Source organism: Macrotis lagotis, chromosome 2, assembly GCF_037893015.1.
Source record: "Macrotis lagotis isolate mMagLag1 chromosome 2, bilby.v1.9.chrom.fasta, whole genome shotgun sequence".
Lineage (NCBI taxonomy): Eukaryota > Metazoa > Chordata > Mammalia > Peramelemorphia > Peramelidae > Macrotis > Macrotis lagotis.
The window spans coordinates 146,762,882-146,789,422 of NC_133659.1; the positions used below are offsets into that span (position 1 = coordinate 146,762,882).

Below are 26,541 nucleotides of genomic sequence, written 5' to 3' on the forward strand. Positions count from 1 at the left end.
GCAGTCCTTTCTATGAACAGCCTCCTCCTCAACTTGTCAGACATACATACCTATCTAGTATAGAAGACAGGACTGGTCTTTCAGCATCAGTCCAGTTTTAAACCAGAGAAACCTGAATGGGGACTAGGATTGTTCAGATTCAGAAGATAAACTAAGAGTTGCTTCTCTCTGAGATGAGCTCAATGGTAGCCTCAGTCACAGGGATGGTTTCATGTTCACTGGCTTCCTCATATATATGTGTTTCCCTGATGTTCTTATATGCATTTCTCTAGTCATTTTAAAGAATTTCTTAATACAAGAGATTTTGTCTTCTCAAATTCTATATTCTAGGACTTGGATATTTGTTATGTCTACTAACATATTTTTCCCCTCTCTCCTTATTCTTACTGAGTCATTTGGGATAAAAAGTCATTATGGAAATGGGTGATATGTAAATGCACTAAATAATATTGGTTCCATGTATAAACAGTCCTCAACTTACTGATGAATCGTGCTTCAAAAGCTTAGCTAAGGTGGTTTGGAATTTTGAGATATATTTTTCCATTAAAAAAAAGTCTTATGTGGTTGATAGATTCCCAAACCAATCAACAACTGAAAAGCACACCTGACTTGGTGTCAGAAAATCTAGTTTTTTAATATGAGCTCTGGCACTTGTTAGTCCCATAACCTCAGGGGAAACTTGGAATCTTGAGGTCTAAGTTCCTTCATCTGAGAGGCAGCTTGGTTTATTGGATTTCCTATATTTAAAATGAGGATTGTATCACCCTCCTCTTAGGGGCTTTCTACTTTTTAAAGTTCTATAAATTTTAACTATCATTATCTGCAAAACAAGTAAAATAAATGTTGTCCTATCTATCTTGCAGGGTGGTTCAAATAATGTGTGGATCAAATAAAAATTTCTGTGAGAGCAAATAAAGTAATACCCCTCTTCTTGGTGTTCTGCCTCTAAGTAGAAAGGTATTTCCAAAGAACTATAGAACCAAAGATCTGGAGATTTGTCTTTTTTTGTAGCAAGGGAGGATTTTATGCAGGGAAGAAAGTGAAGTGGTAGTGAGAGTGATGTTTTTAAAAAGGTACCAATAAAAATTGAGTATAAAGCATAGTTATAATAACAAAAGCTCTACCTGAAGTATAATATTTCAATATAATAGTATTGAATTTAATTGCCATTTATTATGATATTTAAGTATACAAGTTCTATCTTAAATTATCTTCCTTGACTAAGTATAGGGGGAGAGTATGCTGGTAAATTTCAACATTTACAGGATCTCCCAAAAAAGTAACCACAACACACTTTTAGGGTTAATTTCCATTATTAACTTTTTCTCCAATATTTTCTTTTAGTGAATCAATCATTGGTTTCTAGAACTGATTTCAGGTTTTCTATGTCTGTCTAAACTAACATACCTCTAGAGTAGGACTCTTTTCTCTTTCCAACTTTCTTATCTACTTCACAGTAGGAATGGGGGTCCTCACCACACCCCCTCAACTGTCAAAACCTGCAGTCACTTCTGAGAAGATAAGAGAATGAGGAGCTATAAAGTGGAGTTGGGTGAGAAGCCAAGAAGAGGTGTGGGAGAAGGTAAAGGTGGGAATGAAGGATGGATGGGGGAGAGGGTTGAGGAATTGAAAATGCAGACAGAGAGCAGCTGTAACTAAGGAAAAACAAGATGAGGTAAAACTATGGACCTGAGGACCAAGACAGAACATTTGTAAAAAGAGGATTACCAATATTTCAGTTCACAAAGGTCTAGTTTAGTGGTGGTGGAAGTGTGAGACGAAAGGCAATCTTAAAGGCAACTGCCCAAAGGAGACACTAGATTCCAGAATAACCTGACCTCAACAAAGTCTCCTCTTCCCTCTTTCCTCCCTGTTCTCCCAATAACATCAGTTGAAGATATTTTTGGTTACATAAGTCCAGTTTTGAGAGACAAATACCCTCTGTACTAATTGAGTCTACTAGCAATTTATCCTTGTTCAATTATTTCAATTATCAACCTCAGGGAAAGAAAAGCCAGTGGTGGGAGAATTCATGTAGGGGACACAGCAGAATGGAGAAATGAATTAGTGGAGGAAGAAAAGAGTGAAAAGGGAAAGGGGTCAGCTCTCATTTGGCCTTGCATACTTTGATTCTCTTCTCAGCTCCTTCTTCTTAATGGCACCTACTACCACTTCTACCTCTCCTGCTGGTCCCACCATGTAGTGATGCAATGAATGATGGAGGAGGGAAAAGACACTTGCTGGAACCAAAACTCTTCTGATTTGCTCAAATCTGCTGTTTAGTCATTTGCCAATTATAGACTTGCCTATCTATCTGTCTGTCTGTCTGTCTGTCTTTCTGTCTCTCTTTCTCTCTCTCTCTCTCTCTATCTCTCTAGTTTGTTCCCATATATGTGTGTATATGTAAATATGTACGTATATATTATGTATGTCTCTCTCTATATATATATACATATATATTTTATTTATATATGTATGTATAAATGTGTGTGTGTGTGTGTGTGTGTGTGTGTGTGTGCGTGCACAGAGAGAGAGAGATGTTATAGAATCAACTTTCAGTTCTCTACCTATGGGTTATCCACTTTGAAGGACATATTTTTAATGCCCATGGGGTTTGTCCCTTTAACTCAGCTGGTTCCAAAGTCATCTCCCCTGATTTATTCATTGGTGCCCAGAAACTCTGAGGCATAAAATATTTTCAGATTTCTAGATGGACCTTGAAGGTCATCTATGCCTGGGCTTCTTAATTTTTGGAGGGGAGGGAATGGGTAACATTACCCTTTGGTTGTTGGGTGAAGTTTATAGATAGCTAGGATTATAAAAGAAACCAATTTTATTGAAATCATTAAATTAATCAACAAGGATCTGCAATGTCAGTCCATAAACACTTATTAAATACCTACTAAAATTTGTACTATCAGGTATAAACAAGACATATTCAGAATAATTTGGGAATAATGAATAGAAGGAAGGCATTCGCATTAAGGGGACTGGGAAAGGCTTCTTGTAAAAGATGGAATTTTAACTGGATCTTGAAGGAAGTCAGGAGGCAGAGGTGAAGCAGGAGATCATTCCAGGCCTCAGTAACAGCCAGCAAAACTGCTCCCCATTGAGAAATAGTATCTTGTGCAAGGATCAATAAAGGCCAATGTTACTGGAATACAGAGCCCAAGGAGGGTTGAGTAAAGTATCAGAAGACAAAGAAGGTAGAAGAGGGTCAGATTATGAAGGGTTTTGGTTGTCTAAGAGAGGTTGTTGTATTTGATGTTGGAGGTAATAGGGAGCCACTGGAGTATATTGAATATAAGGGTCTGGTATGGTCAGAACTTAACTCTGGAAAGATTAATTTTAATAGCTAAATGAAGGATAGCCTGGACTGAGGAGAGGTTTAAGTCAAAGAGACCAACCAACAATGAAAAAGACCAAATACAGCTTTAGACAGTTAACAGTTATCAGAACTTGGGCAAGTCATTTAACTTCTATTTACCTCAGGTTCCTCAACAGTAAAATGACGATAACACCACCAACCTCTCAGGGTTCTTGAGAGGACCAAATGAGATAATATTATTTTTAAAAGCACTTATCTCAGTTCCTAGCATATATCAGGTGTTTTGTAAATGCATATTTTCTCTCTCATCCCTCCCTCTTCAGGGCATCCAGTATGAGATTTCCAATAGGGCTAAAGATATGAGTCTGGAGCTTAGAGCTAAATAAGTAGATCTCATAATCATCAGCATAGAGATGATCATTAAATCCAATGGGTCCTGATGAGTTCACCAAGTGAAATAACCTAGATAGAGAAAAGGGTCTAGGACAGGAGTCCTAATATGGAACTACAATTACCAAAATATTTGTTTAAAAAACAAGTTTGTGAGCCTGAGGTTCAGAACTCCTAAAGCAGGGGCAAGGGAACTTCCAGCCTACAGGCTATATTGGTCTGGCAATGCCAAGGCAACCACGGGGAGGACTCAAAATTCAATAAAGAGAATAGTTTTTTAGGGGTGAATTAAATATTTGACTAAATATAACCTGAAAATGATGTTATAAATTTCCAAATAGCTTCTGGCATTAAAAAGGTTCCTCACCCCTGTGCTAAATTGTGTGCTAAAAGCCTTCATTTTAGAAATGAGGAAACCAAGGCCTATTGAGGTTATTAATATAACTTACCCAAGGTCAATGGGTAGCAAGTGGCAGTCCTAATTTGAACCTGACGCCCAATTCCAAATCCATGCATTCCACCAAGGGGGACAACATTAAATTAAGTAAGACAAGTTAGTAGGGTCTGAGGTGAAGAACAAAATAAACCAGAAAAGGTTTGGAGAGGATCTATAGCAATGCTATCCTTAGGAACTGTCCAATAATTTATAGATCTGTCTAATTTATTATTAGTAGACATAACATAAGGAAGAAAGTCCTGAAAAAAAAGGAACTGGTCAATGGATCATTATTTGAAACAATTGTGAAGAAATACTATTGAATAGCTTAAGGTTCACACTTTATTCATTCTTTGCCCTAATGATTTGAAGAAAATGATGAATAAATACAGCAAGTTGCCAAATGAAAAACTCCACAGGGTTTACCACAGGATGAATCATCCATTTCTAAGAAAGCAGCATTTGATTCCATCAAAAGTAAAATATAGGTAAAGCTTAGAGAGATGAAGGATTCTTGACTCAGTAAAAAAAAAAAAGATGAAATTCAGTTTAATGTGTTTTGTAACAATCCAAAGCACTTTAATAATGGCTTTTTAGCCACTTTCAATGGCTATTTATGGGCTAAAGACTTCTGGTGCATCTCAACTGTTCAATGCTGCCTGAGCCACACTGATTAGCAATAAGGACATGATCCTGGTGGGGGGGGGGGGCTGAACACTTCCATAGAGTCATCAATCAATATGGAAGCCATTGACCATTTACTTCCAGTTGACACATTGACAATGAGGTTGACAGAAGCATTGCCATAACTAGCTCAGTATTTGGGAGGCTCCAAAAGAAAGTGTGGGAGAGATGACCACCAAACTGAAGGTGTACAGAGCACCATTGTGCTGACCTCATTGCTATTTGCCTGTGAAACCTGGACAGTCTATCAGTGCCATGTCAGGAAATTGAATTGCTTCCACTTAAATTATCTTAGGAAGATTTTGAAGACTACCTGGCAGGAGATGTTACCAGTCACTAAGGTCCTTTCTTGAGTTAAACTGACAAGCATTCAAATGTTATTATAAACAGTGCAACTCTGATGGGTTAGCCACATTGTTTGAATATCAAATATACACTTATCAAAAAGACCATTTTATGGAGAATTCAAGCACTCATTAGCAGTCAGAAAAAAGCTTTGGAAGGACATTCTCAAAGTCTTTCTTAAAAACTTTGGAATTAATTATACAGCAGAGGAGACCTTGGCACAGGACCCACCTAGCGTGGTGAGCACTCATCAGAAAGGGTGCTGTGCTCTATGAGCAAGACAGAATTGAAACAGCTCAAAAGAAAGTGAGACCCCCAAGATCTCACTCCCAGTATTCACATGTACTATTTGTGCCCTTCCTGTGGTAGAGCAGTTCAAGGTATTATTGACCTGATCAGCCACAGTCTGACACATTGTAACTTGTCTCTAACATATAGTGATACCATTTTGTTTCACTTTGATAACAAAGTACAAGAACCAGTCCTAAAAAATTAATATAGTGACCCCAAATCATCACTCAAGGTTCTCACTCATCCAAGACACACAATCTGTGTTGTACGTTTCACTGATAAGGTCTCCATTCCAATACATAAAAGATCTGGGTTTAAAACTGTAAGAAGTGCCATTTCCTATGTGACAAAAGATCTAAGCATGAATGGTAGTTTTCAAGGAATTTCAGATTGTCAATGACCAATGAAAAAATGTTCCAAATTACTAATAAATATATATTTTTCTAATTATAAATAACTGAGGCTTTATCTCACAGCAATAAAACTGATGAAGATGACAAAAATGGAAAAGAACAATTTATAGGAGGGGATATGAGAAACTGTATAAATTAATTCACTATCAGTAGAACTGTGATTGGGTTCAGTCATTCTGAAAAAGTTTGGAATTATGCTCATAAAGTAACTAAACTGTGAATATTTTTTGACCAGTGATCCTGGAACTGGACCACTACCATAAATAAAAAGAAAAATGATGGTTTTGGTGTGTGTCTATGTTTGAATATAGACACATTTTTTTTTTGTTTCTAAACAGCTGTTTCCTCCTCCCCTTTCCCCCTTCTCTCTCTCTCTCTCTCTCTCTCTCTCTCTCTCTCTCTCTCTCTCTCTCTCTCATTTATGCCAGATTATTTTCCCATAGTGACAAAGAACTGGAAACAAAGGGCTGCCATCAACTGGAGAAAGGTTGAGGAAATTATGGCATCAAAATGTAATGGAATACAATTTTGCTAAAAGAAATGAAGATAAAGAAATATTGTGAGCAGTCAGCAATAAGCAATTCAAGTATTCTAATCATAATCAGTATAACACAAGATTTAGCAACTTTTACAGTTAAGGATCTGAGGGTTTAGAATATGATATTCCAGAGGGCAAAGGAGTTAGAATTACAACCAAAAATTACCTATCCAGCAAAATTGAGCGTAATCCTTCAGGGCGGGGGAGAATGGATATTTAATGAAATACAGTACTTTCAAGTATTCTTAATGAGACCAGAGATGAATAGGAAATTTGGCTTTCAAATAACAGATTCAGGAGAAGCCTAAAAAAGTAAACAGGAAAGGGACTTACTAAGATTAAACTGTTTACATTTCTACCTGAAAAAACTATAATTGTAACTCATTCTTAGGGCAGTAAAGAGTATAGATAAAGAGAATATGAAGGGATGATATCTTAAAAAATAAAATTATGAGAGGGGAAAGAGCAATGCACTGGGAGAAAGGGAAAGGGAGGAACAGAATAGGGCAAATTATCTCATAAAAGAGGCATAAAAACCCTTTTACAGTAGAGGAGAAGACTGGGGGGAGTGAATGAATGGATCTTACTCTTATCAGAAATGTCTCAAAGAAGTAAGAATATATAAACTTAGCTAGAATAAGATAGGGATCTATCTTACTCTACAAGAAAGTAGGAGGGGAAGGGGATAAGAGAAGGGAGGTGTGTGATAGAAGGAAGGGCAGATTAGGGGAGACAGTAGACAGAAGCAAAATACTTTTGGGGAGGGACAAGGTGAAAGGAGAGAGAATGGAATAAAGGAAAGGGAGAAGGTAGAGGGAAATACATTTGACAATCATAACTGAAAAAATTTTCAAACAAGTTTCTCTGATAAAGGTCTATTTCTCAAATATACAGAGAACTATTTTATTAAAAATAGGAGTCATTCCTCAATTGATAAATAGTCAAGAGATAGTATTTTCAGATGAAGTCATCAAAGCTATCCATAACCATAAGAGAAGTGCTCTAAATTGCAATTGGTTGGAGGAATGCAAACTGAAACAATTCTGAGGTACTACCTCATGCCTATTAGACTGGTTAATAGGACAGAAAAGGAGAATGATAAAATTTGGAGGGCATAAGGGAAAAATGAGATATTAATGCATTGTTGGTGAACTAATTCAACCATTCTGTTTGTTTGGTTTTTTGCAAGGCAATGGGGTTAAGTGGCTTGCCCAAGGTCACACAGCTAGATAATTAAGTGTCTGAGGTCAGATTTGAACTCAGGTCCTCCTGGCTCCAGGGCTGGTGCTCTATCCACTGCACCACCTAGCCACCCCTAATTGAACCATTCTTTAAAGTATTTTTGGAGTGATGCCCAAAGGACTATATAAGCATACCCTTTTTCCTTAACCTTTAATCACTTAACCCTGATTTCCTCACCCAGGGTCATCTCCTGTCATCTTGATTCATATCTGGTCCCTGGATCTAGATGGTTCTGGAGGAGAAAGTGATACTGGTGACTTAGCACAGCATACCCTCACTCATTTCCAATTTACTTGCTTTTCAGGGACAGCTAGATGGTTAGTAGTTAGGAGGACCTGAGTTCAAATCTGAACTCAGACACTAACTGTGTGACCTTGGGCAAATCACTTAAGCCTGACTGCCTTACATCTGAGGCCATCTCCAGTCATCCTGATTCATATCTGGCCACTGGAGTCTCTGAAGGAGAAAGTAAAGTTGGTGACTTAGCACAGCAACCTCTTACTCAAATCCAATTCACATGCTTGTCATGGCATCATTCTCTGATGTCATAGTCTTCTTCATAAATGAAAAGCAAACATTACATGACTTTCTTATCATGGTATTACCTTGATGTCATGGTTTCCTTCTAGAATGAAGGAGAAACATCACCCTTTGACTAGCAATACCACTACTAGGTCTTTATCCAAAAAGAAATAAAAAAAAAAGGGGGGGAGGATCTATATTACAGAAATATTTATAGAAGCTCTTTTCTGGTGCCTGGAGTTGAAAATTGGGTGGATGCCCATCAACTGGGAAATTGCTGAACAAATTGTGCTACCCAATTGTGATGGAATACTATTGTGCAGAAATGAACAGAATGCTCTCAGAAAAACCTGGAAAGACTTCCATAAGCTAATGCAAAGTGAAAATGTATTGTGGACAAAGTAATAGCAATATTGTAAGATGATCAATTGTGAATTATTTAGCCATTCTCAGCAAAACAATAACCCAAGATAACTCTGAAGGACTTATGATGAAAAATACTGTCTGTCCTCAAAGAACTGAAGGTGTCTGAATACAGATTAAAGCATACTTTTAAAACTTTCATTATTTTTCTTGAGGATTTGTCTGTTTTCCTTCATTAACATAACTAGTATGGAAATATGTTTTATATGACTACACATGTATAACCTTATTGAATTGCTTGCCTTCTCAATAAGTAGTGTGGGGAAGGAGGAAGGGAAAGAATTTGTAAGTCATAATTTTTAGAAAGAATGTTAAAAATTGTTTTTACATGTAATTGAGGAAAGATATAATACTAAGAATTCAATAGGATAAAAAAAAGTCTGCTACAGATGGGCCAAGTGGGAAGTGAAAAAAAAAAAAGAAATGAAAGATGATTTCACAAAAACCTGGGAAACTTGTATGAACTGATGCAGAATGAAGTTAGCAGAATTTAGAAATTTGACAAACACCATGATTCTAGAGAATCAATGATAAAATGTGCTACTTACCTCCTAACATGTTTAACATAATTATACATGTATAACCTAAATTAGATTTCTCACTGTCAGGTAGAGGAGGGAGGGAAGTTAGGAAGGGAGAAAAAATGCAAAATTCAAAACCTTGCAAAAAAAATTGAAAAATATCCTTACAATGTAGAAATAATTTTTAATTAAAAATTTTATTTAAAATTTATTTAAAAATTAAAATTTTAATTAAAAAGAAAGTAAGAGCTGAAATAACAAGAGAAATTTCAGTGCTCATGGTTGGGCTTTGCCAATATAATAAAACTGTCAATATTATCCAAAAAAATACTTATTCACCTCCTAATAGAGAAGTGATAGATTCAAGATACAAAATGAGAAAGACATTTCAAAAATGGCAAATGCAGAAATTTGTTTTGCTTGACTATATTTGTTACCAGAGTTTGTTTTTTCTTCTTTTTCAATTAGATTGGGGGGACATAGAAAAGAAAGAAATCTTTTTTAATTGAAAAAAATAAAAGTTTAAAAGATAATCCAAATTGAAAAAGTAAGCACTTTTGGGGGCGGCTAGGTGGCGCAATGGATAAAACACCAACCCTGGAGTCAGGAGTGCCCAAGTTCAAATCCTGCCTCAGACACTTAATAAAAAAAAAAGTAAGCATTTTTCTACTTTTTTTTTGTAGAAATTTTTAAAATGGAGGAGGGGGTAACTAAAATTTTCCTGGTCCCAAATGTTGTGGATTTGGAAAAGTCACAAAATGACAAAGTCATAAGGGACTTTAGAGATTATCTAGTCTAACTCCCTTATATAGATGAGCAATGTAAGACTAAGTATTCAAATTAAAAGTAAGTTGGGGGCAGCTAGGTGGCCCAGTGGATAGAGCACCGGCCCTGGAGTCAGGAGTACCTGAGTTCAAATATGACCTCAGATACTTAATAATTACCTAGCTGTGTGGCCTTGGGCAAGCCACTTAAACCCCACTGCCTTGCAAAAAGTAAAAAAAAAAAAGGTAGTTGGTAGCAAAAATAGACCCTGGGTCCCCTGACAGGCCAGCACATTCTCCATATCATTCAGCCTCCTCCATGAAGTTTCTCCTAATTATCTTTTAGACAATTAAGGATCAGAAGCCATTATCACGTCATTAGAAAATGAGGATGAAGGGGCAAAGAAGGTGATTGTCAAAGGAAAGTCTTAAATAGGTAGCTATTCAGTGCAATGGCCAGAATGCTGGGCCTGGATTCAGATCTAACTTCATAACTTTACTAGCTTAGTGACCCTGACCAAATCACCTAACTGCTAATTGCCTCAGTTTCCCCAAATGTAAAATTGGGATAACAGCACTTATCTTATGGGTTGGTGTGTGGATCAAGTAAGATATATGTGTTCCTGGAACTTATTCTTGTCCACCCCTTCCTAAATAAGGTAGCACTGTCTTTTATCTCTGAGTTTGAAAGCTATTTTACCAAATAAGATTAAATTAGACATGGTTTCCTTGGATTCAGATGATTCTTATATAATTCACCATCATTGAAGGTGGCTCATAATTAGGTCATGGCAGATAGTTCCAATATGGCATGGAAAATATCTCATTCTTAACTTCTCCCTATTTTTGGTTCTGGCTAGTTAATACCCACTAATATCAAAGGGGACAAATTTGCTGAAGATACCAAACATAACCTCCTTATACTTTCTCTAATTTTCAATACTGTAAGAGCAATAATGAGTAGGGCCCAGCCACAGGAATAAATTATAAACTCAGATTGTAGCCATAGCAGTGAGATATGTATTGATGCTAACAATGTCATGCATTGGCTATGCAACCTCTCATCCATGACAGCATAAGAGAGGTTACCATCTTTGTTTAATACTATTTCAAAGATGTGTCTTAATTATCAGTATGAATATTACAGAAGGTGATAAGTAAGCAACGTGAGGCAAAATGGTTACCTTAGAGTTATAGGCTAGTCAATGATAGGGCAGGTTAGCAAGAAATCACATTAAGAGGAAATCACTTTCCCTTCCTGTTAGACCAACTAGAAAGTGCTCCATTTTGCATCACAGTAGGCTAAAGAGTGAAAGATCACCAGAAGCACACTCAAAAGGCTGGCTCTGATCCTAAAACATCTTTGATCTAATCTAAAAGGCTGATAATCCTAAAGCACTTACTTAATATAATGTCTCCTTTCTTTTCTTTAACTCTCATTATCAGGAAAATGACCAAGCCATTGGGAATATTTCAATATTCCTGAGGCTGCATTGGACCAGAAAAGAATATTCCACATTACCAATTTCTTTTTTTTCTTTTCTTTTTTTTTCTTTTTTAGATTTTGCAAGGCAATGGGGTTAAGTGGTTTGCCCAAGGCCACACAGCTAGGTAATTATTAAGTGTCTGAGGTCGGGATTTGAACCCAGGTACTCCTGATTCCAGGGCTGGTGCTTTATTCACTATGACACCTAGCCGTCCCTCCACATCACCAATTTCAAACCTACTAATCCCAATTTGGATTGACATACCCCAGGTTTTCCCAAAATCAAAGTAATGCTAGGTAGATAAAAGTTGCTTTGTTGTTTATTCTTGATGAGGACCAATGATATCAGGAGAATAATGTTGACTTAAAAGTGAATTAGATATAAGTGAGGCAGAGTTGTGGAAAGTCCTCAGTCTCACTCTCTCCTCTAGAGTAAGATTAGTAGCAAGACATAGTTTAAGACAACTAGTGATGGACCCAGATACAGCTGGAGAGCTTGACCTTTTTAAACAAAGGTCTTACCCAGGTCTCAGTTTGCCTAAGGCATCACCCTAGTTAAAGGCTAGGCAAGAATTAAGGCAAAAGATGATCTAGTTTGTCTTCACCATAGATAAAAGTAAATAGTAATTAGATGTCAAAAGGAGAAAAATATTATGCATCTGCAGAAGAGATGGTTGAGTATAGGCAACAAATATCTATTCTTGTCCTCTGACTCTTTACCTCAACAACTCTTCATTTTGTTCCATAAAACTTCAGGTTTGTTTCTGCTACAATGAACCTCAGTGGTACATGAATCATTCCACTGAACAATAGTAGAAATTCTTTTTCAACCAGAAGTGAAAAGTGATTGAAATACAGATCATCAGTTAAAATTTGGAAATGCATTCATTAAATCAAAGTGATATTTTCAACACAAAAATAAAGTAAGTCATTATACCTACTTTTGACATAATTTAAAAAGTATAAAAAACTATTTGCTTCCCAATGAAAAAGTGCTCTAGAGGAGATATTTGACTGAAGAAGTAAATTCATTTCTTTGACTTTCCACTGAAAACTTTCCACACCTAGTGGCAACTTCCCCAAGGAAGTTAAAGTCAGAGAAGAAGGTCCCATATATACATGTGGGAGGAAGAGGGAGTTGGATTCAAGCACTTCCTGTTGAACTGAGCCATGTACAAAGAATATTTATAGCAGTGGGTTTTTTTTAAAGAGCTAAGAAACTGGGAACAAAGTAGATGCCCATTGATTAGGAAATAGCTAAAAAAACTGTGGCCTAAGAATGAAATAGAATATTATTGGATGCTAGTCATGATGAATATGAAGAATCCAGGGAAATTTGGCAAGGATTATACAAACTAACACAGAGCAAAGTAAGCAGTACCAGAGAAATATAATAACTACAATAATGCTAAGGAAAACTAAAAGTCATCAGAACTCTTAATCAATGCAGTGACCAACTGGGTTGTCAAGGACAAGCAGCAAAACATACCTCTCTCCCCTCAGCAAAGATAAAGTGGATAAATGCAAAAACTTAGCATCTGTTGTAAGATGTGGTCCAAGTGTTGACTTATTTTGCTTAACTATATTTGTTTGTTAGAAGGAAGAGCTCTGTTGGGTGAAGGGAGACAAATGTTGGGAAATGAAAGTGTTTTTTTTTTAAATAGCATCAATTATACATTTATTTTGGAAGGTACAAGGGAATGAAAGAGGAAGGAAATTCAACTTGAGTTATAAAGACTGGGCTTCACTTCCTGACTCTGGCAATATATTTTATTACTCTGGGCTTCAGTTTATTCATTTTCATATTGAGGGGGCGAAAAATGATAAACCTAATGATTCCTTCTAACCCTAACTTCATTACCTTTACAGTCATCTTTTTGATATTTTCAATTGATTTTTAATTGATATTTTCAATTTATTTATCCTTTGGTATATTTGCTAGATCTCATTATTTCATCATTCCTTTTATTTTAAAAGCAATAAAATATTTTCAAATATGATTTGAGAAAGCCAATAAATCCTCTAATGGAGCTATATGAGTTAGCAAATCGGGGAAAACAAAACTAGGTTTCAAAATAATAAGATCGTATTGGGGTATGACCTTCAATCATATAAACTTAAGAGGGTAAGTGTTGATCACAAGACTATTCACTTCCTTCAGTTGTCTGATGCTGGTCATACATTATAGGGCATGGCCATTTATAGGAAGCCATATCAGCTGACTGTTGTTGAGTGTGAGGGCCCAGTGTTCCATACTAGGATGTAGAGTCATTCACTTGCAAAGGCAGGGGGAATTTAGTTGATAGGTTAATTGATTAAGAGGATTGCTTTCTACAATATACTTTTTGTCATATAGTGATAGCATGCATAGTCAAATTAAAAAAGGGAAAAATAGCAACAAATTGAGGAAGGAGGGGCAGAGACTGGACCTGAGATTTTATTAGCATAGAGAATTCCCTAAGAGTAAAGTCCCTCTACCAGTGTGGGTCAGCAACTTTTCTGCAACTCGCTTTTCTGCAAGTCTTAGAGATTTGGCAAAATGAGAGGCATCAAACAGGTCACAAAACTCCCAGTATCAGATTAAAATGCAACTGGGAAAAGTTTAACAAAATAAATAAAAATACAATAAAATAGAGATAATGCTAATTTGTGGTCAATGCATATTGACCACAAATTAGCATTATCTTTATTTATTTCCTAATTGAGTGTGGCATCTCTGACCCACATCACTGAGAAGTTATTTATCCAGTGTTAGTTAAACTGCTAATATGTAACAAAGGCATGGCTTGAATTCAGATCTTCCTGGCTCTAAATACTGCTTTCTATCCAAACTGAATCTCTGCTCATGAGGAAAACGGGGGGGGGGGGGGGGGATGTCCTTTGTTTAAAAACTGAAGGAAACGTCTGGATTATTTTACAGAAATTTTGGGTTAGGATAGGTTAGGCATGGAAAGTAAGTGCTAGGAGGGTGTACATACAAGTATCTATGTGTGTTGCTATATACATTTTCCCTCAGAAGGCAATCTCAGGAAAACCACCTTTTTTGGCAGGACAAATATTCCTCAAGTTATATCCTTCCTTGTAGATAACAGGGTTTTGAATTATTGTCACAGAATAAAAGAAAAATGAAAGGTTTGGTAGTCCCTTTAGTGGCTGTTAACCTATTTCCTGAAATAACGGAGCTGCTTCCCAGGGTTACCTCTCAGATCTGACTTGTTTCTATGTCTTTCTGTTATCTGCCTCTTGGTTTCATCAGTTGCAATGAACTCAACTATCACCTCCATGGAGATGTTTCTCACCCATCTCTCTTCTGAGTTTAGTCTTGTATCACCAAGTGTCCATGGAACATTTCCAGCTAGATGTCCCCTCAGCATTTCCAACTAGTTCAACAAGTCTATGATAGAATGCATTCTCTATGAGAAGTTCCACCAATATTTCAATCATTCAGGATCTCAATATCAGAGTGATCCTCAATTATTTACTACTTTTGTCCTTTATATCCAAGTCTTGGTGATGCTATCTACTCAATATTTTCCACATTTTTTCTCTTCTCTTATACTCCAATGGCTACTGCCCTACTTTTATAAAACCTGCACCATTTCTTATTGACCCTGTTGTAACAGCTTCCTTATTGGTCTTCCTCTAACTATTTTCTTCGACTTTTCAGTTCATCCTCCACTGGGTCATTTAATCTGTTCAAAAATCTCTAGTGTCTATTTGCCTTTCCATATATATGATACTTCTTTCTCTCCTGTACCTTTGCACAGTCTGACCTCTTCCCAGAAATGCTCTTTCCTGTACTTCTGGATTCTCTTTTCTCCCTTTCAATGCTAAGATTGAGTGCCTACTCCTTCAATAATACTTATATAATTCCCTTAATTTTTAGTACTCAACTCCTAAATCACTTTGTAAAATACACATACACACACATACACACACATATTATTTGTACAATATACATGTGCATGTGGATCTATCAGCAAATATATTGAATTCTCTCTCTCTCTCTCTCTCTCTCTCTCTCTCGAAAGCAATTAGGTAAAGTGACTTGCCCAAGGTCACATAGCTAGTAAGTGTCAAGTGTCTGAGGCCAAATTTGAACATAGGTCCTTCTGACTCCAGGGCTGATGCTCTACACTAGCTACCCCATATTCTCTTTAAAATACAAGTCTATTAATAGTATGGATTATTCTGTTTTTTTTTCATAGTGTCTGGTATGTTATAGGTACCTAATAAATGTTTAATGATTAAAATTGATAAGATATTGATAGAATTGATAGAAAAATTGATAGATAAAATTGACAGAAACACAAGCATTAAAAATGATTGTATACAGGGGTAGTTAGGTGGGTGCAGTGGATAGAGCACCAGACCTGAAGTCAGGAGTACCTGAGTTAAATCTAGTCTCAGATATTTAATAATTACCTAGCTATGTGACCTTAGGCAAGTCACTTAACCCTATTGTCTGGCAAAAAAAAAGATTGTATATACAAGGAGAAACCCTTTCAATTTTATCAGAAGTTTAACTAAGTCGGTCCATCACTAGATCATCCAATCATCTTTTTTGTTATTTTTTGAATGTCCAAGATAGTAATATCATATTCACAAATACCCTTCAATATTCTTGTTTTCCTATCTTGTCCTCATTTCTTTCAGGCAATTTAAATTGCTGATTTTCTGGCATAAAAAGACAACCATTTAAATAAATGAAATTGCAAAAAAAGCCTAAATAAATTATCAAGGAGAAAACTTCCAAGAACAGTCGAATTTTCAAGTTAACTCTACAACATATTAAAAAAAAAACAATTCTAGTATTACATGACTATTTGCAAAATATATAATTACCTAAACTATTTTATATTTTAAATAAAATAGTTCATATTTGTAACCTTCGAGAGTACAAATATAATCATGATACCCAAACCATGAAGAGACAAATTAAAGAAGAGAAAGTATAAACCCATATCCTTAATGAATAATAATATAGAAATGTTGAATAAATATTACCAAAGATTAAAATATTGAAGATTATATTCTATGATCAGATTGGATTTATATCAGGAACGAACAGTTGGTTCAATGTTGTTTTTCAGTCATTTCAATTTTGTTTTACTCTTTGTGATCCCATTTGAGGTTTTCTTGGCAGAGACAAAGAGGGTTAAGTGACTTGAAGAAGATCACACAACTAGTTAGTTTCTGATACTACATTTGAACTCAGGTTTTCCTTACTCTAGACCCAGATTTCCAACTACTGCTATGGTTCAATATTAGGAAAACCATATATATGGTCCATGATAATTTTTTTAAAATCACATGATTATACCAATTCAGGAAAACTTTAATAGAAATAATAAAAAATAAGAGAATAGAAATAATAAATATTGATATTTATTATTATTAATATTCATTAATAAATCATTGGTATTTGTTAGAAATAATAAAAAATATTAAAAAGTAGAGGGACCAATGGATCTTTCCTTAATATATTGACTAGTAACTATCTAAAGCATTGAACCAGCATTTTGCGTAATAAATCTTAGAGACTCTTCCAATATCAAAAGTAAAGTAAGGATGTCCATTATCACCATTATTACTTGATATACTTCTATAAATGCTAGTTATAGTCATAAGACATGAAAAAAAAGAATTGTAATAAACACATAGAAAAAGAAAAGAAAATTATCACTTTATGCAAATGATATGATGTTCAACTACCTAGAGAATAATTAAAATTAATTTAAACAATAACTTTAGCAAAGTAGTAGGATATAAAATAAATCAACATAAATCAAATTTGTACCATGGGGCACTTCTAGGTAGTGTAACAGAGTGCCAGACCTGGAATCAGTAAGAGTTCAAATCTAGACTCAGACCCATATTAGTTGTGTTGACTCCAGCAATTCACTTAACCTCTATTTCCTCAGTTTCCTCATCTGTAAAATGAGGATAATCATAGCCCCTACCTCTGTGAGTTGTTGTGAGAATCAAATGTACATTTCTTAGGACAGTGTCTAGCACAGAATAAGCATTATTTGAATGATAGCTAATGTTATTATTATTATTATTAATAGGCATTGCTCTGGAAATGGAGCAAATCAAAAAAAAGAGGAATTTATGGGATGGGCCCTAGAAGGCAATGGCACAAAGTGCCTAGAGGGGAGATCAAAGAATGGATACCTTGGAAATTTTGATAGTATAAAGAATACAGTATCCAGAGAAACAACTATGGAGTTTGAACAAAGACCAAGGACTATTATATTTATTTTATTTTATCTTATTTTATTTTTTAGGGGATTTTTTTGCAAGACAAATGGGGTTAAGTGGCTTGCCCAAGGCCACACAGCTAGGTAATTATTATTAAGTGTCTGAGACCAGATTTGAACCCAGGTACTCCTGACCAAGGCCAGTGCTTTATCCACTATGCCACCTAGCCACCCCTGCATTTAATTTAGGAAAAAAAAAACCTGATATCTTATTGTCTGATCTTGATATCTCTTATACTTTATGTTTCTTCCTTAAGGACATGATTTCTCTCTTATCACATTCAATTTGGATCAATGTATACCATGGAAACAATGTAGAGACTGACAGGTTGCTTTCTGTGGGGGGTGGAGGGAGGGAAGTAAGATTGGGGGAAAATTGTAAAACTCAAAATAAATAAAATCTTTATATATATATATATGTATATATATATATCAAAAAATACAGAATAATATCCTAAATTATAGAAGAATATCTCTAAATTATTGTAGGAATCATTAATCAAGAATGAGGGTCTAGTGTAAACAAAAAGATGGATAATGAAGAGAATGAATAAAATTTAAAAACTAAGGAGAGAGAAAAACATAGGATATTCTGGGGTGTAAGAAATAGAAAATATCATTAAAATTATTAGAAGGGGAGGAAAGGAAGACAGTCAGTGGGAAAAGACCCACCTAGGAAAAAAAAAGATTAAAGTAACTGAGGGAATGTAATATAACATATATAAGAAATGGTCAAATGGGGAAAAAAACCCTTTGTATAAAGATTTCCCTATTAAAGATTTGATATATAAGATATATTATGTATGTCTGACTAAGAGTCATTTCCCAATACATATATGGTCAAAGGAATTAAGCAAACAGTTCTCAAAAGAACTGAAAATATTTATAACCACACAATCAAATTCCCCAAATCACTAATGATAAGAGAAATTTAAATCAAAACAACCCAAAGACTTCAAGCATTAAACCCTGTAAACTGGCAAAATGATGGAAAAAAAATAGCAATATTCAATGTTGGAGAGGTTGTGTAAAGATAGGCTCACTGATAAATATTGGGTGGAAATGGGGTAGCCATTTGGAAAGCAATTTGGAATTATTCAAATAAAGTGACTATAATATACTCATATCCTTTGAACCAGAGACTCCATTGTTGAGCTCATACCTTAAAGAAGTCATTCATAAGGCAAAAAGTAATTATATACTCCCAAACATTCATAGCAACATTTTTTCGTGATAGCCAACAGAAAACAAAGAAGATGCCCACCAACTGAAGAATAGGTAAACAAATTGTAATATATGAATGTAATAGAATATTACTGTGCTATCAGAAATGTGTAAGATAAATACATAGAAACGTAGAGAGATCCCTATGAACTAATACACTAAAGTAAACAGAGTCAAAACAAAACAATATACACATTAATTGCAACAATTTAAACGGAGAGAACAATAAGCCAAAAATATCAAAAGGTAACATAATAACATCATAAAGCTCAAGAGGGACTCAAAATAAGGAAATATAAGAAGACACCCTCCCAACCTACCCCCTTCATGGAGGTGGGAGGTTCACAGGTATTACACATTGCACATATTTTCTGACTTTTTCAATCAGTTGTGCTGACTTTCTCCCTTCCTCAATACAATTTATCTCAAGAAAAATAAAATGAGAGGGGGGGAAAAGTGTGATTTAGTCTGTATTCAGATACCATCAGTTCTGTCTTTGGGATGGATAGCATTCTTTATCATAAGTCCTACGTTTACTTTTACAACATGACTACTATAGTAATATAAAAAATGCTTTAAAAAAGAAAATATTATTTGTTATATGGAAAGGAGAGAAACATGAGATACTCTGGTAGGGTAAAAAACAGAAAATATCAATTAAAAAATTTTTTTGAAGAGAAATCATTGGTAACTTTGGAGATATTTCAACTGAATGTTGAGGTCAGAAGCCAGATTATAGAATGCAGGTTTCCATTATGACCAAAATCTATTCAGCCAAATTCTCCTAGCTAATGGATACATCCCTTTATTTACAATTCTTCTAAAAAAAATAGTAAAATGCAGTTATGATAGTTTTATACATATAGGTTCTTTCCCCCTTCCTTTGATCTTCTTTTTTGGTGATATATGATATTACTGTGTCAAAGGACATGTAAGTTTAGTGACATTTTGGATATAACTTCAAATTGCTTTCCAATATAGCTGTGAAAAAGCTTAGCTCCACCAAAGCTACGTTTGGCGTGCCTGTAAATTTTAAATTTTAAAAGTCTCTTATTAACTTCTGTTGTTGTTACTGTCCTTGACTACAGAATTTCTGTTGTCTGGAGTATTCAAGAAGCAAATAATATCATCTGTTTTGATTTTCTTTGTAAAAATGTTTCAAAGTCTTCTTTATTATTGAATATTCATCTTTCATCTAATTTGATTAGGCTCAGATTTTTAGGATACGTCACCCCGGGCTGCATCCTAAGCTCCCCTGCTCTTCAGAACACATTATTCTTTTCATTCTTTTTTTTCTAGTGAGTATGGAATAGACTTTTCTCTGTATTTGAAGATCTTTCTCCAGAAAGTTCCTGCAGAACTTGTTTCTGAATTACTTTGTTAAATTTAACCACTGTGTTTTGAGCTTGCAGCCTTGGAGACTGAATCTCAGAATGTCTCGGCTTCCTTCCACGCTGGGTAATTCATGGTTGATCACCCTTGATCTGTGTCCCAAGTGACTTTTGGATGGTCAGAACTGGTTCCAGTTGGACTCTGCACTCCTGACCTCAGACTTGGTAGAGTCCTGCGCAGGTCTCCATATACACACACAGCATCCTGCCTGGTGATCCATTCCACTCCTCTAGGTCTCATTCTTTAATCTGGCACTGGCAATTCAGAGCTCACTCTCCTTAGCATTGGTACTTTTGGGTTGCAACCTTCAGTAGGCTTTGCTCCTGAAGATCTATGCCCTAGGGAGACAGGAGGAAACTTCCACAGCCTGAAGTTAGGGCCTCCACAGCAATGGAAAGGAGGGGGAATAAGGTAGTTTTGATTTAAGTCTGTATCCTGTCCTTGGGTCTGAACAAGCAGTTTTCACAGAAAGAACAGAACTGGGAAAACAATTTATACAATGACTACAACATTAAAAAAAACAAGCAACAAAACTTTGAAAGACAAGAATTCTAAATAATATCAATAAATTACAACTCAGGAGACAAATGATGAAGCATCCTTCCCATTCCTTGATAGAGAGGTGATGGATTAGAGATACAGAATAAGAAATACATTTTTAGACATGGTCAATGTGGATTTATTTTGTTTGATCTGTTACAAAGGAGGCTTTTATTGGGGGGGGGGAGTTGAGGAAGAGAGGGTTAATAATAGCAATGACAAAAAGAAAAAAGAAAGAAAAAATGTCATTAAATTATTTTTAGAGATGGAGAGGAGGTTCGGGGTGGGGGAACAGATAAGCAGGACAGACTGGGAATTAATGTGATGAATTTAGTTTATACTTATAAAACCCAAGCTGTCCATAATGTAGATTTGTAGTTTCATATGCAACCTTCTTTTATGGTTCTTTGTATACTAAAATGTTTGTGTCTGTTGACATTTATCAAGATCAGAGTAATGGAAAATTTAAAATAACATAATAATCTTATTTGTGATGGTGGAGGGAAAGAGTCTGCCAGATGGCAGAACTTTAACATTCTAGATGTAAATGGTGTGGCTAAATTGGTCTGCATAGCTCTTTTGAGATAGTTAACCCAAAACAAGATTCTCTCACAATACAAAACCATAATACTTGTTTGTCTGCACTATGGAGAAGCAGGAGAACATAGTAAAGGAAAGAAATCTCACCTCAACTGTCATGGTATGTAGAATTACAGGCAATATCACCTTCTGAGTAGTGGGGAGACAGGTGAGCATTAGTAAGAATGAGCTATGAAGGTGTGAATAAATTCCTCAGGCTTAGTTGTTTTTCTTCAGTGATTAGATTGGCTGCTTTCAGTCTTTGCTTTTACTTAATGGATTTGTAATTAAAAACGAGATTTCATTCTGGGTGGCACAGTAAGGAACTCAGGTGTTCCCAGGAATGCTTAACATAGCACCTAAATTTCCTTCCCTGTGACCTTGGTGGAGTGTACATGCCCAGTGAAGCAACAAGAATACTGACTACAGAGCATAAAGATAGAATGGTGAGAGGACCAAGAGCTATAATTGGAATAAGATAGGAGATGTACTGCTAATAATGCTTCCAATAGGTCATGGAAGTAGGCACTAAGATGGTAGATTTACATGAGAGTTCCATAATATAATCCTATTCTTCCTATACCATATTACTGCCTGGTACTGGTATAGACTGGAGAATATCAGAGAACTGGGTAGGGTGTGGGAAGTAGGCTGGGTAGGTTGTTCCTATGAAATCTTACACTTTGAAAATTTGAAAATCTGAGTTTAGTGAGAAACATGATGTGGTCTGTTTCCAAAGCTTCTATCTATAGTTCAAGGATTTCCAAGAGCGCTAGATATAATCCTTCCCGCTGTCTAAAAGAATCTAGAGAGACTCATTATTATTGTATTGAGTCTGCATTCTACTGGTATAAGGGAAAAGAATGTTAATAGATACCCTTCAATCACCAGCTTAAGGAGGTTGAATAATATTTGTTAGCAATAGGAATTGACTATAATCTGTATGAAAGAGCAATTTTCAATTTTCAAACTGTTGATTTGGGTAAGATTCAATTAATGAACCTAAGATAAGATGGAAAGTGGTTGAATGGGGGAAAATTATCTTTATATCAAATTTATCTAAGGGTTTAGTATCCCAGATATATAAACAATGTGTGAATAGGCATAGATATATGCATGTATGTATGTACATGCTTACCTATACATGCATATATTTGTTTCTATGTACATGCATGTATAAATATATAATATAGGCATATATTTATACACATACATGGATATGTACCTATACACTATGTGCATGTATCAGGTATGTATACTTTTGCACAGAGGTACATATATACATATATAACTTTACATATAATACACATACATACACACATGCACCAAAAGCCAAGTGAAAGGACATAAACGGTTCTTGAAAGAAGAATTATAAATTATTAACATCCATATAAAAGAATGCTCCAAATAATTAATAATAAGAGGCAAATCAAACCAACCTCACGACTGCAAATTGGTAAAGACAACAAAAGAATAGATATAGTCTGTATTCACACAACTAGTAGTGATTGGTTGGATTATATAACTTCTAAGGTCAATTCCAGATCCTAAATTGTACTCTTTCTGTTGGGAAATAATATAGACTAGATGTTTCAGCTTTTACTCTGAAGTCCCTTGGATGTAGCATGAAATTATAAGATTGATGAAATGAGATTCAGAAAACATAAGTCCTGATCTCAAATTTAGATATGATAATCACACACCAATTAGCTGTGTGAATTTGGACAAGTTGCTTAAACTCTGGAGACCTCAGCTTTCTCATTTGAAATAAAGGAACTAAAATAGGTGATCTCCACGGCCTTTTTGTCTCTATAATTTAAGGACTGAAGATGTTCTTAACCAAGGACTTGCCAAACCCTCTCAAGATCATGAGGCGGAATTTCCCCTTTTAAAATAGATATATGAGGCTCACTAGGTTGTAAAGGGTTTTGGATACAAGTCAGAAATTAGAATCTGGTCAAAAAATTTTAATTTAGTAATCTAAGCCAAAGATGTCGAACAAATAGAAGTGATCCCTAGATCCCTGTTGACCAGAGACTTGACTTTGAAAACCATGAATTAACATTATCTATGTTGTATTGATTTTATTTTGTTCAACATTTATCGATTAAATTTTAATCTGATTTTGTAGCACTCAGGAGTTTTGATGACCGTGGAATTTTATAGATCAGCCCATGGACTGTTTGACACTTCTGGCTAAACAATGAGCTGGGCTTCAAGTTCTAACTCCAGGTATAGGACATAGATTTATTGTATGTCTAAAGAAAATTAACTTTGTCTTCCTTGACTCATTTCAGTGAACTCATCTATTAAAAAAGAGGAAGAATACTGGAATTACCTCTTAAGGCATAAATAAAGTTATCAGTGACTGTGTATAGATAATAAATTCTAAAAAAACAACTCAATCTCATGACTCTTAGGCACATTGCTTCCTCATTCTGTACTAAGATTTTTTTTTCAGCTTTCCACTGTTTTGAAAAATTGCTGCCTATGATGGGAAGAACTTGTCATACTTGACCTGAGACAGAAGGTAAATTGGACTTTGGGGGAAGCTGACCACAATCCATTGATTCACAACTTAGATTTGCTATATCTAGTCTCATAAACACTATGTGTGAGGGGTCTGGGAGAAGATTCTCTTGTAGCTGGTGAAGAAACAAACTAGCCAGTGACTGCTAAAATTTGCATCAAGAGTCCTTTCTGGAATGGTGGCCCCTCAGGAATGATTTAAAAAAAATCTCTATTTGATAAAAATACTGATCTGACTCATTCTCAAAACATAGAAGTCAAAACCTGAGGTGAAACCATGAAGGTGAATGCATAGCCTATTTTCTGGAGTTTCAGTCAAAGGCAGTTTAAATGTGGTTAAAGACATTACTATAACCTGTTTGGGACAAGATAAGATACTAGTAAAGACTTGTGTTTAGGCTGCGATAGAAAATGCTCCAGAAGTCAGACCAAGGAGAATAGGAAGCTCTTAAGAATTAAAATTTTAAGATGAGAACAAAATCTCTCCTAATGAAGAAAATGAGAAGTTATCTAAAGACTGATGAGGACACACAGGGCACTCACAGTCTTTTTATATTTAAATACATGTAATCCCAGAAAATAACTTAAAAAAAACTAAATGAGATAATAGCTACAGTTAAGTAGCTGGATACGAAATAAATACACAAAAATTATTTGCATTTATATATAGCAATAACAAAACCCAGGAGGAAATAATAGAAAGAACATTCCATTCATAATAACTACAAAATCCAGAAAATTTCTGGGAGTCAATCATACTCAAGACTTCTATGACTACAATCACAGAAACTCTTTAAAGAAATAATGACTTAAATAATTTAAAGGTTTAATAGTCACTGTTCATTGTTGAGTCAAACCAATATAATAAAAATGACTAATATACTTAAATTAATTTGCAAGTGTATTGCAAGGCAATCAAGTACAAAGGGATTATTTGATGGGACCTGATAAAAATAACAAAATTTATTTGGAGGTGGGAAAAATGGTCTGATTCTCATGGGAAATTAACAAAATAAGCAGAAATGGAAGGGAAAGCACTTCTAGGTCTTAGGTTACATTGTGAAGTAGTAATCATCAAAACTTGAGAGTACCAGAAAATTAGATCAATGAAGCAAGAACCAGAAACAACTAAATTGAGTAATCTAGTATTTTTTTAAACCCTAAAACAATTTGGTAAATAATTTTCTATTTGATACCATAAATGAAAACAGTTTGAAGAAATGATGCTTTAGTGCTTGCTTCAGCAGCACATATACTAAAAATTGGAATGATACAGAGAAAATTAGTATGGGCCCCTGCACAAAGATGACATGCAAATTCATGAAGAAAAGATGGTTTAGAATAGCACCTAACACTATATGCTGAAAAACATCGAGTTCTAAATGAATACTCTAAATCTATACATAAAAGGTCAAGTCATGGGGGAAAAATGGCCACAAAAAATATGGAAAAGAGTATTTTTCACAACTATGACTGAGGAGAAAATTTTAAACCAAACAAGGTAGAGAAGAGCTTACAAAAGATAAAACATAATTTTAATTACATGAAATTGAAAATCATTTGCATGAACAAAATTAATCAAGATGGCATAAAAAGTGAAACTATCAACTTAGGAAAAAAGGTCTGCATCAAAAATTTTGGATAATAGTCCTATATCTAAGATATGGAAGTAATCACAAATCCATAAATAGGCCCAAGATGCATTCACAAATAGATAAATGGTTAAATGAAATGAACAGTTCTCAAAAGAATTGTAAACTATATTAGCTACTACATGAAAAATTGCTCTGAATCACTAAAGAGAAATGGAAATTGAGGCTTTATTTTTATGTATTTATAGTACTTATTTTATTAATTTATATTATTTGATCTTATTTTACAATCAGAATATTAGAAAAGATGACAAAAATAAATCATCATTATTGTAGGTCCTGTAAGAAGATGTAAGAAGACTTTTAGAGTACTGTTCCATCATCTAGGAAACAATCTAGGATTAAGTCCAAAAATTAAAATTCCCATTTTTTAAAACTTAGAGACCCCACTATTAGGCACAACTCCCCAAAGAAGCCAAAGATAGAAAGCAGAGCAGATTTTTTTGTTATAGCAAACAACTGAAAACAGAGTAAATACCTAATGGTTTGAAGAAGACTTAAATAAATTATGGTGCATAAATATAATAGAATATGCCTGGGTGACTGAAAAAAACAAATATGAAGAATTCAGAGAAACATGGGAGGTTAGTGTCATGAGCGAGATAAGACTTGATGAGACCCTGAACTAGCATGGTGGTAGCTGTGACTAGAGAGACTACATATTTTTTTAACAGCCAGAATAAGTCCTACTTTTTCCATGATGCTGCTCTGACTTCAACAGTTTTCCCTTTTATTTCCTGTATACTTATCTTGTCTCCCTAAATAGTTTTTGGGGCCAGAGACCACCAGGTCATACAGCTTAGAATGAAATTTAATTTTTTTTAGGTTTTTTTTTTTTTTGCAAGGCAAATGGGGTTAAGTGGCTTGGCCACAGCCACACAGCTAGGTAATTATTAAGTGTCTGAGACTGGATTTGAACCCAGGTACTCCTGACTCCAAGGCTGGTGCTTTATCCACTATGCCACCTAGCTGCCCTGAA

General features: G+C 35.1%; 1 protein-coding gene and 1 non-coding gene across 2 annotated transcripts in view; one reads left to right on the plus strand and one right to left on the minus strand.

The window, feature by feature from the left end:
* The window catches only part of GPR137B (G protein-coupled receptor 137B), a 105,917-nt gene that overhangs the window by 72,929 nt on the left and 6,447 nt on the right, over positions 1-26,541 (minus strand). The gene's annotated exons all lie outside the window — the stretch shown is intronic.
* Positions 25,142-25,250, plus strand: LOC141515693 (U6 spliceosomal RNA). The gene has a single exon (XR_012476450.1). It is a non-coding gene; the product is annotated as a U6 spliceosomal RNA (small nuclear RNA).